At 49.2% G+C, this 14,831-nt stretch overlaps 1 pseudogene; it reads right to left on the bottom strand.

The window, feature by feature from the left end:
* Window positions 1-307: 307 nt before the first annotated feature.
* LOC116745470 lies at window positions 308-14,433 on the bottom strand (annotated as a pseudogene).
* Between the last annotated feature and the right edge of the window lie 398 nt (window positions 14,434-14,831).

The raw sequence follows: 14,831 nt of genomic DNA, 5'->3' as shown, positions 1-14,831 counted from the left end.
GTTGTCTGTTCCAAGCCTACGGAGTAGAGGCCTCTTCCTGAAGAAAAATCTTAGGTCATACTAAATCAGACCTACACCCAGAAGTTGAAAAGTAATGATCTCACTACACTGTACACTGATTTAAAACTACACCTGGACTACTTGGTCTCATTTTTGAGCATCATGCTTTACACTAGAGTGTAATACATTACATGAAACTTAAATGGTTGAAAAAAAGTAGAATATCTCTTGACACATGAAATACAAATTTCAGCGTCAATAAATAGTTTTACTGGAACACAGCCACACTTATTCCTCTAAATATTGTCTATGGCTGCTTTCCTGTTGCAAAGACAAAGTCGTGGACCATCAAGAGACCTGAACTATTTACCTTCTGACTCTTCACAGAACAAATCAGCCGACTCTTGCGTCTGCACAACAGGGTGCAGGCTGAGGTCTACCGGCTAAGCGAACACCAGACGAATTAGCAAAAGGAGCAACACTCGGGGTGTGCAGAGGAGGGCGAGAGCACTCGGGGTGTGCAGAGGAGGGCGAGAGCACTCGGGGTGTGCAGAGGAGGGCGAGAGCCCTGGAGCACGGAAGCGAAGGGGTACAGACGCGCGCAGCCGGCAGTCCGGGCTAACACGGGAGGGGCGGCCGGCTGCCCACGAAGCGAGAGGCCAGGGCTGCCGAGACCAGCGCCCGAGCCATGCCGCCCCTGCCGACCACTCCCTGCCTGGCGCCCAGGAGCCCCGTCCCCATCCGAGCGGAGGTCCGCGGGTCGTCAGAGGTCCTCCCTTCCCGGAGCGGCCGGGGTCACGGACTCGCTTTCCCGTCTTGCGGAAGGAGACGTGGGTGAACTGGTCACCCTCTCCTCTAGTTATTCAGCCGTTCACTCAGTACACAAACGGGGAGGTGGCTCCTCGGCACTGCGCCCTCCTCCCACTCTGACTGAGAAATTTTCAGTAAGCCGGAGGGGCTTCGATGCCCACCTTCCGCACGCCCCGAGCTGGGTAAGTCCACCCAGAGACGAGGGACCCTCGCCCGCTCCGGACGGCCCGCCGTCAGGCTGAGGGGAGAGAACGGCCAGAGACCGCGCTCACCCTCTACAGGGAGGGGTTCGGACCACAGCCGCCCTCCCGGGACCACAGCCCATCCGTCCCAACACCCGCTGCAAACGCCCAGCTTCCGGCTTGCAGAGAATTCTCGGTTGCTGGGCGGGGCCAGGCGCGCGGGCGTTCCTGGGAAATGTGGGCGGCACCTCCCTGCGCGGGCGCACCGCCTGTAGTCGTGGCTCTGCCCGTCGCCACCTATTCCCCCGCGCAGTGCGAGAGCAACTGCTGGCGCGCTGCGGCCAGGCAGGGAGGGCTGGAGGGAGCGGGGGCATCCTTGGGGCGGCCTGGCCGCGCACCCCGACACCTCCTCCGAGGTGCCCCCTGAGCTCTGCCCTCAGGGACGGAGGAGATTGTTGGTGCGGATATTCAAACAGCCCCTTCTAGCCGCTCCCATCGCCTCCCTCCAAGAGTGCAGCAGCCGCTCTTGTCTCCAGAGGTGAACCTCACGTACCTGTCCACCTGCTTGGGCAGTCAGCCAGTCTCGCTTCCGGTCTACAGTCCACCACCAACACTCACCGCCCCTTATCTGGAACCAGATCTCAGCATCATATTATTTTGCTTGTGAACATTTCAGTGTACTTTTTTTTTAAGCAGGTTTTTTTTTAAATTAATTAATTTATTTATTTTTGGCTGCGTTGGGTCTTCGTTGCTGCCCGCAGGCTTTCTCGGCGAGCGGGTAGGCTTCTCATTGCGGTGGCTTCTCTTGTTGCAGAGCAGGGGCTCTAGGCGCGCAAGCTTCAGTAGTTGTGGCGCACGGGGTTAGTTTTTCCGCTGCATGTGGGAGCTTCCTGGACCAGGGCTTGAACCCGTGTCCCCTGCGTTGGCAGGCGGATTCCTAACCACTGCGCCACCAGTGAAGCCCCCCCCCCCCCACAAAATCTTTTAAAGTTATATTCCCTTTGCATTCTTTTAATTAAAAGTCTCAATCCTATTAAAAAGTAAAGTGAAGTACTGAAGTACATAACCAACACCAGTGTTCACTCTGTCTTGTCCATTCTTAACCTGCCCGATTTGTCTGATTTCTTATTTTGTTGTTAAGAAATAAAACATTTGAAGTAGGCTCTCTCTTCCCACTGATTCCAGGCTGGCAGCCAATTTGACTCCTCTTAAAATTGGGGGGAGACTAGTGAGGCCCAAGACAAGAGAACTTAAGGCTGCAGGATTGTCCAGTTGTCACCGACCCTCCCAAGTCGGGTCCCAACAAGGGTCCTCCTGCCCGGTGTCATTCGAGCCAATAGGAGACCAGGCTGGGATGAGAAGCAAAGGAAGGCTTTATTCTCCGGTCAGAAGGTGGAGAGGACAAGCTCTCCCGACAAGCCGAACAGGCCCTGGTGGAGCCGCTTTATAGGGTCTCGAGGGTGGGGAGGGGGCGGGGTTCTCACGGGCCTGCGCGGCTCTGGCTGCAGATGGCAGTGTCGGGCGCAGCGTCTCTGCACACGGCCCGCCGCCGCCATCTTGGACTGAGTGTCGTGCGCTGCGCGTCTGCACGCGGCCCCGAGTTGAGGTGCAGGTGCACCCGTTTCCCACCGGCAGCTCTAGGCTGAAGGGCCGGGTGCGAGCCCCGTGTCCGCGGCCCGCTGTGAGCAAGAGAGACTGGCCTCAGCACAGAGGAGAAGAAAGGTTAGATGTTATTTTATTACCCAGATTCTATGTTTATCGCCGGGAATTGTTCATGGGCTTTGCGGGTGGCACGAAGCCTGGAGGGTGGTAGAAGCATCCCCTTGTCGACAATGAACAATCTATGATAGGAATGGGAAAGAGTTTTATCTGAGGCAAACTGAGGACTGTGGCCCAGGAGACGGCCTCTCAGTAGCTCTGCGGATCTGCTCTGGAGAGGCAGGGTTTTCAGCGCGGTTTTAAATCTTGTCAGAACAGAGGTCAAACCAGTCAGGGATACGGTCCTTCAGTGTTTCCAAAAAGACCAGCACGGACGCAGCGGGACAGTATGGCCTTGGCGCCTGGGAGGGCAGTGTTTTCATTGAAGGGGTCCCAGGGAGGGAGGCATCTCATCTTTATTGTTAACAGGGACGTCCTTTACTTCTGGTCAGTGAGCCCTTTTCTTTAATGGTTAAAGCAGACGTACGATGCGTGTCATAGGCCACACGCAGGCTGTTCTAGTTAACATGAAGTTCGAGTTAACTCGTGTATAACCGGAATAACTTCCCCACACCTGAGTATGCGAAAACTTCTTCCCTCACCTTCTCATCAAAGACGAGTGGGGTCAGGTGAAGGAGTTTTTCCGTTAAGGATTGTGACGAACTTCTAAGCAGGATATTGGCTGCAATTAAGAGAAAAGGAGTAAAAAAAAAAAAAAAAAGAGGAAAGGAGTGACCTGGGGTCTTAGACCATTGCTGCTCCCCGCTGACTCAAAATGTTGAAAAGAACCTTCCAGAGAACCTCCTTCTAGGGGCTGCAGGACAGGCAGCCTGTGACTCAAAGGAGAGTCCGGTCAGAAGCGTGAAGTCAGTCTTTACTGCTGGGCAACAGCTTCCCGGCAGCACGCTGTTGGCAGCAGGACTGAAGGCAGGTGTCCACGGGTGACCGATGTTCCCCGCAGTGTGACCGCACTGACCCCAGCTCCCTCTCATCTTCCTTGTCAACCCGTGTCATGCCAGGCTCCAGCCCCCACACCACCAGCACCACGGCTCACACTCAGCAAAGGTAGAATTAGCTCTGCAGTGATAGTTCCTACAGATTTCAGCCCAACATGCCAACCAGATACTTTACAAATACTTTTAAAGAAACAACCCTCCACGCACATCTCCTCAAGCGAGCAGAGACCCTCCACCCACCCCAGCAAGCCCGATCCTTTGAGGATGTCCCCGGGGAGGAGGACCAGTCACTGCCCAGCTGGGAAGGGCTCCTGGCTCTTCGGAATCTAATTCCTCTGGACTTCTTTGCATCCCTGTCTCACCTGTGTGTCCTTAAAAATGTCGTTCTTAAAGTTTATAACACCTTTCTGTGCGCTGTCGTGGGCGCGCTGGTCTGTTGCAACCTTGTACATCGGACCAGAAGCCGTGCAGGAGCCATTATTATGTGAAAAGGTGAATCTTGGAAGCAGAGAACGTGAGAGTGGGCAGGATGCCAACTACAGGGAAATGGCAGCATTTCCAGGCGCGCTGGTTTGAGTCTTTCGATCGTGCATTTAAAGTGAGGCAAACTTCACACAACTGTGTAATCTTTCTTTGAAACAAGCAGTCATTTGAATGTAGGCCTGGAGAAGGAGCCCACCTGAGCTCATCTAAAATGTGGGTTTTATGGTTAAATAAGGCTTTTGTGAGGAAGTTGGGGGCATTGCAAGGAAGTATGTGTCGTGACCAACTTGCCAGGCGGTGTCGTGGATGGAGCGCTCCCAGAGGTTCAAGGGTCTGAGCGTCACAGGTTCTTGCGAACTGACTACCGTGGGGGGAGAGAATGGGGCTCTGAGATGGATATTCCAGAGGGAGCAGGTTCCTGGTGGTGGCGGGGTCTGTGGGGTGAAGCCTCAGCGTGAGGCCTTATGTGGGTGGCGAGGAGATATTCCAACAGCAGCGTGTCTGGGTGGGGGTCAGTCATCCTGTGGACACTGACCGCGCTGAGCAGGAAGCTAAGACTTGGGGTGGAGAGGGAGTTTGTGGGCAGAAGTCTTCAGTAAAGAGGCTGGAGGTGGGTGGCCAGCAGGTTTGCAGGAAACGAAAACACAGTGAGCATGAAGCTGTCTCCTGGGTGCTGTGAGATTTAAAGGAAAATAAAGCAAATAATTGAAATCTGGTTAAGCCTTCTAATCATGCTGTCCTGTCCTCTATGTATTTTTCTCATGAGGATAAGAGAAATGGAGAGTCTAGGACATATTTATGTGCAGTGAAGGTAGATATTGGCCGTCTTCCACATATAAGAGATCTTAAGCTTGTAAGAAAGTGAAGAGAATGTTTAAAATGTACTTTTTTGTATTGTGAAATTGGTTATATCCTGGAGAATTAGAGTGGAATCGCCGTTTCACCAATCACTCCTCATCTAAGAGAAAAGTGTACCTTTAAGTCTGTAGAAATCTTTTCAGCAAGTTAAGCACAGGGCATTCTGGGAAAATGTCTCTAACAACTTTAAAAAGTAAAAAGCGGGCTTCCCTGGTGGCGCAGTGGTTGAGAGTCCGCCTGCCGATGCAGGGGACGCGGGTTCGTGCCCCGGTCCGGGAAGATCCCACATGTCGTGGAGCGGCTGTGCCCGTGAGCCGTGGCCGCTGAGCCTGTGCGTCCGGAGCCTGTTGCTCCACAACGGGAGAGGCCACAACAGTGAGAGGCCCGCGTACCGCAAAAAAAAAAAGTAAAAAGCAAATAAAAGTCAGTGGTGTTCAAAGGAGCAGCTTTGCTCAAGTCTTTTACGCTGAGTGGATTAAAATCCCACAGCTCTAATGCTGCTGCTAAATTGTAAAAGACAGTAGGGAATATAGTTCATTTTATTATTGATTTAGAAATTAATTTTACCTCATTTCCAGGGTTTGAGAGTGTTGTTACTGAATGGACTTGGGTCTGCTCGCCCACCGCACAGCGAAGCCAACTTGCTGGCACCGGGTTTGGTTTTTTTTTGTTTTTTTTAATTAAACTTTGCATTTGTGAGGCAGCCAAATAAGGTATGTAGAGTTTAGCCGGTATTTCCAGGACTTTTGTTTTTTTTGTTGTTGTTTTTTTAACATCTTTATTGGGGTATAATTGCTTTACAATGGTGTGTTAGTTTGTGCTTTATAACAAAGTGAATCAGTTATACATATGTTCCCATATCTCTTCCCTCTTGCGTCTCTCCCTCCCACTCTCCCTATCCCACCCCTCCAGGCGGTCACAAAGCACTGAGCTGATATCCCTGTGCTATGCAGCTGCTTCCCACTAGCTATCTACCTTACGTTTGGTGGTTGGCACCGGGTTTTGGTGAAGGAAGGTCCAGTGTTTAGTTGCAGGACACCAAGCAAGGAGTCTGGGTGGCTCGTGCTCAAAAGACCCAAACTCCCAGGCGGCTATCAGGGAAGGGTTTTTTTTTTTTTTTTTTAATGTAGACTCTTAATAACACTAGTAAACAACTAGTTCTTACTACCTGCCCTTCAGTGTTCTAAGGATGTAGTGGGAAAAACCTCTTTTTTTTTTTTTTTTTTTTTTTTTTTTTTTTTTTTTTTTATAAATTTATTTATTCATTTATTTATTTTTGGCTGTGTTGGGTCTTCGTTTCTGTGCGAGGGCTTTTCTCTAGTTGTGGCAAGCGGGGGCCACTCTTCATCGCGGTGCGCGGGCCTCTCACTGTCGCGGCCTCTCTTTGCTGCGGAGCACAGGCTCCAGACGCGCAGAGCTCAGTATTTGTAGCTCACGGGCCCAGCTGCTCCGTGGCACGTGGGATCTTCCCAGACCAGGGCTTGAACCCGTGTCCCCTGCATTGGCAGGCAGACTGTCAACCACTGCGCCACCAGGGAAGCCCCAGGGAAGGGTTTTTTCTTTTTTTACATCTTTATTGGAGTATAACTGCTTTACAATGGTGTGTTAGTTTCTGCTTTATAACAAAGTGAATCAGTTACACATATACATATGTTCCCATATCTCTTCCCTCTTGCGTCTCCCTCCCTCCCACCCTCCCTATCCCACCCCTCCAGGTGGTCAGAAAGCACCGAGCTGATCTCCCTGTGCTATGCGGCTGCTTCAGGGAAGGGTTTTTAAAGGCAACATTTGGGAGAAGGCTGCTGGGTGACTTTCTTCTAGTTTGTTAGAGGTGAGATAACAGGGTGGTGTTTCAGGAATCTTAATCATCAACCTTCTGATTCCAGCCAGTCTGGGGTCTACGAGCTGGTGGTCTGCACCAACCTGGGGGTGGGGGGATGATCTTAGTTCCTGCAGAATACTCTGAGGTATGCATCAGATTGTTATGTATATCCCTTGGGAGGAACTAGGACTCTGTTTTACCATTGACCTATTGTCATTACAGGAAATCCCCTACATACGAACAAGTTCCATTCTGAGAGCACATTCATAAGTCCAATTTGTTCATAAGCCAATTTGTTCATAAGTCCAACAAATGTAGCCTGGGTACCCAGCTAACACAATCGGCTATATCATACTGTACTGTAATAGGTTTATAATACTTTTCACACAAATAATACATAAGAAACAAACACAAAAATAAGCGCTTTTAATCTTGCAGGACAGCACCTTGTAAAGTACAGGAGCACAGTACAACAGCTGGCATACAGGGGCATGTTCACATCTTTGAAAGTTTGCAACTTGAAGGTTCGTGCATAGGGGACTTACTGTACTTTTCTTGCTTAACTGCTTTTCCTTTGTTTCTGTGTTCCCTCATTTCCCTAACTGGTAACTGCTTGCGCTCTTTGAAACTCAGGGAAGACCTAGGAGACTAAAGTCTTTCCCTACGAACAAGAAACGGGGGACACAGAGGGCTTTTGTACCCTTTAGGGCCCCAAAGGGTCCCGCTCAGTTTCAGTATCACCTCCAGCGGGAAAGTCAGCCCCAAACAGAGCAGCTTACAATGCTGCAGGGATGGCTCCGAACACAGGGGCCCTGTGGCAGCGGCGATGATGTTGCTCTGGCTGGGCTGTTGACCAGATGCAACCATACAAGTTTAACTACAATTTTTACTGTGAAATTGGACCATAGTAAGAAATACATATGTGGGGCTTCATCCTAAGCTCCTGGTTAGAGCTCCTGACACCGTCGTAATTTCCTAAGTAATAAAAGAAATAGCATCGTTATTCGGGTTCTGTGAGTCATAAGCAGGAAAAGAGTATCTTTTGTTATTCATAGCAGCACCTAAGTTTATATGAATGGGGTGAATTTTGGAAAGCCCCTAAGGATGGGGGGGCTGGTTGCCAGGGGAACCAACCATGTGATTCAAGGGTTGGAATTTCAACTGGAGGGGACCTCTGGGGAGGGGAGAGGACTGGAGATTGACTTAATCACAAATGCCCAATGATTTAATCAATCGCGCCTATGTAACTGTCAAGGAAAAACCCAGTTCTTCGCTACTTCGTCTGTCTTTTCTGTGAGTCACACAAAACACTTCACTACTGGTCACCAAATGTTTTCTGGTGGAGTTTTTTCCCAACATCAAGCAGTTCTCCACAACACCAGCTGCGTGTCCTGCACTTTAACTCAATTCCAATACTATTCCTAGAGGTAGTGTCCGATCCCACAGATTAAGGGCTCAGTCCCATAAGACTGCCCCCACAAGCACACACACACTTCAGATGCCAATCACAAGTCCAGGTTATCATCTGTGCTCTGACCAACTGCTATAGATGGCAGGTTCCAACAACTCCCTCCTTGGGTTTGATCGATTTGCTAGGATGGCTCAGAGAACTCAGAGAAGTGTCCCTCAGTATCTGCTGGGGATTTCTTCCAGAATACCAAAACTCTCGGTTGCTCAAGTTCCTTATATAAAATGGCCTAGGGCTTCCCTGGTGGCGCAGTGGTTAAGAATCCGCCTGTCAATGCAGGGGATACGGGTTCGAGCCCCAGTCCGGGAAGATCCCACATGCCACGGAGCCGCTAAGCCCATGCACCACAACTACTGAGCCTGCGCTCTAGAGCCCACAAGCCACAACTACTGGAGACCGCGCGCCTAGAGTCCGTGCTCCGCAGCAAGAGAAGCCGCCACAATGAGAAGCCCGCGCACCACAATGAAGAGTAGCCCCCGCTCGCAACAACTAGGGAAAGACCACACGCAGCAACGGAGACCCAATGCAGCCAAGAATAAATAAACTAATAATAATAATTAAAAAAAAAAAAGAACCTAGTCAACTAGCAGCTAAACCTTTGGGTGGCCAACACTTGAACAGAATTAGACTTCTGTAATATAGTAAACCTGAGAGGTTATTCTGTCTTACAGACTAGGGGTCCCCAACCCCCTAGCTATGGACCAGTACCAGTCTATGGCCTCTTAGGAACTGGGCCACACAGCAGGAGGTGAGTGGCGGGCAATTGAGCGAAACTTCATCTGCCGCTCCCCATTGCTCCCCATCGCTCCCACTACTGCCTGAACCATCCCCCAAGTCTGTGGGAAGATTGTCTTCCACAAAACCGGTCCCTGGTGCCAAAAAGGTTGGAGACCCCTGTTATAGACTTACTATCTTATGGCCTCAGGAAGCACTCATTTCAGAATAGGAGCAAAAACAAAGAGGAGGAAAGTAAATTAAAGTTATTGAATACAGTTTGGGAATCGGCTGAGAAACATGGAAAATGGAGAACTACCCAGTCTGCAAACACCACTCACCTTAATGCAGGGGCCATCACCTGAAGGCGGCCGTAACCACTGGCCCGCAGGTGCATGGAGCCCCTGTTTCCCTCAGGACTTAGATTCCACTGTGTACAATCATGTGTTGCATGTCAGGCCATCAGAAGAGAAACACAAGAGGAGACCAAGACAGGAGGGCATTTTGTCAATGAATGAATCATACACGGCCGGGAACCTTTAGAGAAGTGGTCCTAAGACCTTTTTGACTATCCATTGCTACCGCGCACTCAGCTTCTACGTATGTTACGTAGAGTGTCCATGACGTGGTTCATTCCCTCACTCACGCCTGCTCCCAGCTGTGAGCTGCGACGCCAGGAGGGATCCAGAATCCACGGAATGCTCCTGCTGTAAGAGGGAGAAACCAAGAGAGGGAAGGAACTAGAAGTTACCAGAGTTTTCACACGTGCATTTGGAGGTTTTTCTCTCACCAAGACGAATTTTGGAAATATCCTGGGCGGCTCTAGTTGCACTGCTGAAGCTGCAAGATTAGGGAAGGACTAATGCGGCCCCATAACATGTGGATGTGAAAACAGCTAGAAGTGGGTTAAGCTCAGACCGAGACAGAGGTCGGCAGAGATGGCCCGAGTGGACTCCTCATTATGTATGTGTACTTCCTGAGGAAACTGTGGCCTGAATCCGAGGGGGCTATTCTGGGAGATGGTGGTGGTCCTGAGCCCTGAGAGGCTTTCCTAGGAATTGAGCAGGAATGCTGACCCCAATACCAATTGCCTAGCAGAGGAGAAAGTGATCTGAGGAGGGAGTCGTCCACGGGGACGGTGACAAGCGGATCATGTGCGCAGGCTGTCGATTTTTCCCCCCAAAATAGATGCAACTGATCTCCTTGTGCTTTATTTTTAGTTTGTCTCTCTTTCCATTCACTGATTTTCTCTTTGAGTCTGTCCGGTATCAAGCTTATCCCATATGTAGAGTAATTTTTAAAAATTCCAGTGACTGTCTTTCCAAGATTTGAAGATTTCAATTTGTTTCTTTTTAACATCACCTGTTGCTTTTTTATTTCTGATTGCTTTTTAAGAATTTTTCTTGTTCTTTTTTAAAATGGAAGTTATCCCTTTTTGTATCTCTCCGAGCGTGCCACATTTACTTACTTTGAAGTCTTTATCAGTCTGTTCCAAAGTGTGAATTTGGAGTGGATTCACATTCCAATTTTTAATTTTCTTGGAAAGCTTTTTTTTTCTCTCTCTCTCTCTTATCCTGGGCTCATACTTCCCTGCCTAGTGGGGTTTTTTAATAAAAAATTATTTAAATAATAATAAATTAAATAATTTATTATTAATAAATTATAAATTTATAAATAAATTTATTTAAATAATAAATTCATTCATTTTTGACTGTGTTGGGTCTTCATTGCTGCACACCGGCTTTCTCTAGTTGCAGCAAGCAGGGGCTACTCTTCGTTGCGGTGCGCGGGCTTCTCACTGCAGTGGCTTCTCTTGTTGTGGAGCACGGGCTCTAGGCATGCATGCTTCAGTAGTTGCAGCATGCAGGCTCAGTAGTTGTGGCTCGCAGGCTCTAGAATGCAGGCTCAGTAGTTGTGGTGCACCGGCTTAGCTGCTCTGCCCTGCCTAGTGGTTTTATGGTTGCTTACACCTGACCCCTGGCTAAGCCATAGTCCTACAATGACATTTTAGGCCTCCCCTGTCCCACGGTGGTTTCAGAGTCATGCAGAATCAGGAAGTGTACCAACTGGAGGCTTGGTTGTGAGGCTTATCTCTGTGTCCCTACCTCTCCAGTCTCACAGTCTAGGAAGTGCCATCTCCCCAGGTGGCAATCAGCAATAGTTGTTTATTTTTTCCCAACTTCCTTTCATGACCTACTCTGCCTCTCACTTCCAGCAGTGAGCCTTGTGTGGAAAATTTTTAGTTCTCTTTATCCCATAGGATCAAACTCCCCATCAGTTCTGCTGACTTCCGGGTCAGAGCACAGCACACCCCAGGCTGCCGTCTGCTCTGTTTTGCATTTCTGCAAAGGGAGTACTTATCTCTTTTCTGCTGGATCTTTTCTATCTTCAAATACTCATCTTATCCTTGAGTTTATCTAGGTATACATATCTAGGTTTTCTATTTCAGTATTTTATCTGTCACTGCTGTATGTTTGGAACAGAGAAGGTACATCAAAGCATGAACTCTCCGTCTTATCCCTGGCCTTTTTTCTCTGCCCCAAGTCTTTATGTCCAGTGGCTACTAAGCAAGGGAACTTTTGTGTCTGTTGATGCAGTGATGTATATGGGTATGAGCTGGCCACAGTGTACCAAATAATCAGCTTTGATGAGACAGATGGGGAAAGTTCATTACAGGTAGATTATTTCTGAATGACTTAGTAAATTATGAACCAACTCTCTCTTTCATGCCTGAACCACTAAAAGAGAGGTTGGATTACAAAATCTGAGAGATCTGTTCCAGATTTAAGTGACCTCTTATCCATAGTAAGTCATCACTTAAGAGGAATACACAACAACCAGGTTGTTTTTGAGAGTTGAATCAGTGAATTTGTAATTACCACACTTGAGTATGAGCTCATTAGCCGGTCTCATCCTAGGATGTATAACACCAGAGGACATGTTACAGCCTCATAACAGAGTATCCAAGCCTGTGAAGGACTGGGGTAAAGCTGGACACATCTAACCTCGGTGCCCACCTACAAGCAGGATGCCTCTTATTTAGGAAGGTCCTTTCCCTCAACCCAAGGCAGGTCCTTCGCCCATCAGAGTGAGGGAGCCCCCCACACTTCTGGAAGAAAGCAAATATGACACAGGGCTCGAAAGCATGGGTTTTGGAATTTGTGAGCCTCAGTCCCAGCTCTGCCACTGGTTGACTATGAAATTGGCAAGTTAACGCTCTCTGCCTTCATTCCCTCGTTGTTGAGAAAGGAGTAATAGTTGTCTTCCCTCCCAGAGCTACCATGAGCGCTAAATGAAATAATGAGTGTAAAGTGCTAACCTGGGATCGCATGTATGTTCCTCCAAAAATTAGTAAACACAGAATCACCATATAATCCAGCAATCTGGGTATATACTCTAAAGAACTAAAAGCAGGGACTCGGACTTCCACGTTTATAGCAGCAATATTCACAGTAGCCAAGAGGTGGAACCAACCCAGGTGTCCATCGATAGACGAGTAAATAAACAACATCTGGTCTGTCCACAAAATGCAATATTATCCAGTCTTACAAAGGAAGGAAATTTTGACATATGCTGCAACACGGATGAATCTTGAGGACACATAATGTGAAATAAGCCAGACACGAAAGGACAAATAGTGTATGATTCCACTTATATGAGGTCCCTCAAATGTGGATCTGTCAAATTCATAGAGACAGAAAGTAGAAGGGTGGGTGCCAGGGGCTGGGGGACTTTCAGTTTGGGAAGATAGAAAGTTCTGGGCGTGCGTGATAGTTGGTTGCACAACACCGTGAATGTACTTAACACTTGTGGACTGTACACTTTAAAATGGTGCAGATGGTAAATTTTATGTTATGTGTATCTTACCACAATTTTTTTTTTTTTGCTGTAGAAAGGGATTTTATTTTCCACCAACCCTTGCGCAGAAATCACAGATACCAGGGTTTTACCCCTCTACTTCCATCTTTGCCCAAATAGCAAAAAATACAATCAGGATAATTACTTTTTCTTAGACAATCTAATTACAAAGTTGTTTCCCTCCCAGTAACCAACCAAACACATCAGAGGAATCTTATGTTTAGGTTCAAACCAAATAACATGAATTGACTTGAGAAATTCTGTGACTTCTCCTTCTAAACATGTTTACTACTGTTGCTACTAAGTCCCCATCACTTATCAGCAGTTTGGATTCCAGATGATATTTTCAGACCTTTCAGTATTCAGCTCACCATCCACAAGACTGTTTCTCCTGTTGGTGGCCTGGTGTTTAGATGTGCTGTGATTTCTTCCTTCCTCAGGGCAATTAAGAAACCGTTTCAGGGACTTCCCTGGTGGCGCAGTGGTTGGGAGTCCGCCTGCCGATGCAGGGGACACGGGTTCGTGCCCCGGTCCGGGAAGATCCCACATGCCGCGGAGCAGCTGGGCCCGTGAGCCATGGCCGCTGAGCCTGCGCGTCCGGAGCCTGTGCTCCGCAACGGGAGAGGCCACAACAGTGAGAGGCCTGCGTACCGCAAAAAAAAAAAAAAAGAAACAGTTTCAGTTTCACGAGGAGCGAGGGCTTCAGGAAAGTCGTCCCACAAGGCCCCTGGAAATGAAACGTGAACCTGTTCATGACGGGGGTGGTTCCCATGTTAAATTCGGCCACTTCTACTCCCCGGGCAGACACGTGGGGGGCAAACATGGCGGCAGGGTAGACCACAGAGGACGTTCCCACCGCCAGACACAAGTCACAGAGGGCCAGCTCCCTGTCAGCCTCCTTCGGGATGGCAGGGTCCAGGTTTTGTCCAAACCACCCACGTGAGGTCGCAGCAGGCCCACACAGCCTGCCTCTTCACACCAGCGAAGTTTCAACACTGGGATTCTGGCGTCTTGGGCTTTAGGTTCTGGAGCCCCTTTTCCTGATAAAACTGGACAAATTGGACTCTTGTAATTCTCAGCCACAACTCCACAAGAGGTACATCGAGTTTTAAATAAGCTACCATGGACTTCCAGAAGGTTCTTGGTGCCAGCTTTGTGGTGCAGCTCATTGGTGTTCCGGGTGATGACCACAGCCCATCGGCCCGCCGGTCCAGCCGCGCCTCACGCTTGGCGATGGCCAGGTGCCTGGCGTCGGGCCCCTTGCTCTGCACCGCTTCCTGCCAGTACTGGTAGGACTCCCACACCTGGGACGGGCTTCAGGCAAAGGCCTGAGGCATGGCCAGGTCCTGAGCTCCAATAACTTTCCGCTCCTCTGAAAGTCGGAACCCCACTCTCAGCACTGATGCCAGCCCCTGAAATGATGACTGTGTGCTTGGCTTTTGCAAAAAGCTTCCAGAAGCCCGGCTGTATTTGAACTTGGACGAGCCATTGTTAGGCAAATCTTGGTTTGTGCAAGGCTGGAGAGGTCAATCCACAATACAGCTGGGCAAGTAATTGGCTTGGGACAATCTGGAGAGGTGGCATCAGGTTTTCCTTGTCGCACTAATTATTGAGATGGGCTCGTTTCCTGCCCCTCCCTCGTCTCTCACTGTGCCGGAAAGACACCAGGCCTCGGGGCCTCTGCACATGCGGCTCTTACCACAATTTTTAAAACAAGAAGAGCCACGTGACAGCCTCTGCACTTGCTGCGTAATTACTGTTCAGTGCTTTGTTCGATCATTCTTACTGAACAAACCTTCTCCAGATCCTGTGTTAGGACTGCTGCTCCCAAGAGGGGTAAGACACAGGCTCTGCCCTCAGAGATCGTGGTCGAACAGGGGTGAGGCATCCACACAGTGTGGGGAGTAAAGTGCTATAAAGTGCCCTGGGTGATAAAGGCCTGCCGACGGCACGAGGGGCACTGGGCAGTGACTGGCCAGCTC

The sequence above is a fragment of the Phocoena sinus genome, chromosome 20, assembly GCF_008692025.1.
Source record: "Phocoena sinus isolate mPhoSin1 chromosome 20, mPhoSin1.pri, whole genome shotgun sequence".
Taxonomy (NCBI): domain Eukaryota; kingdom Metazoa; phylum Chordata; class Mammalia; order Artiodactyla; family Phocoenidae; genus Phocoena; species Phocoena sinus.
The sequence above is the reverse complement of the archived record's forward strand: the minus strand, read 5'-3'. Positions and strand labels throughout refer to the sequence as shown.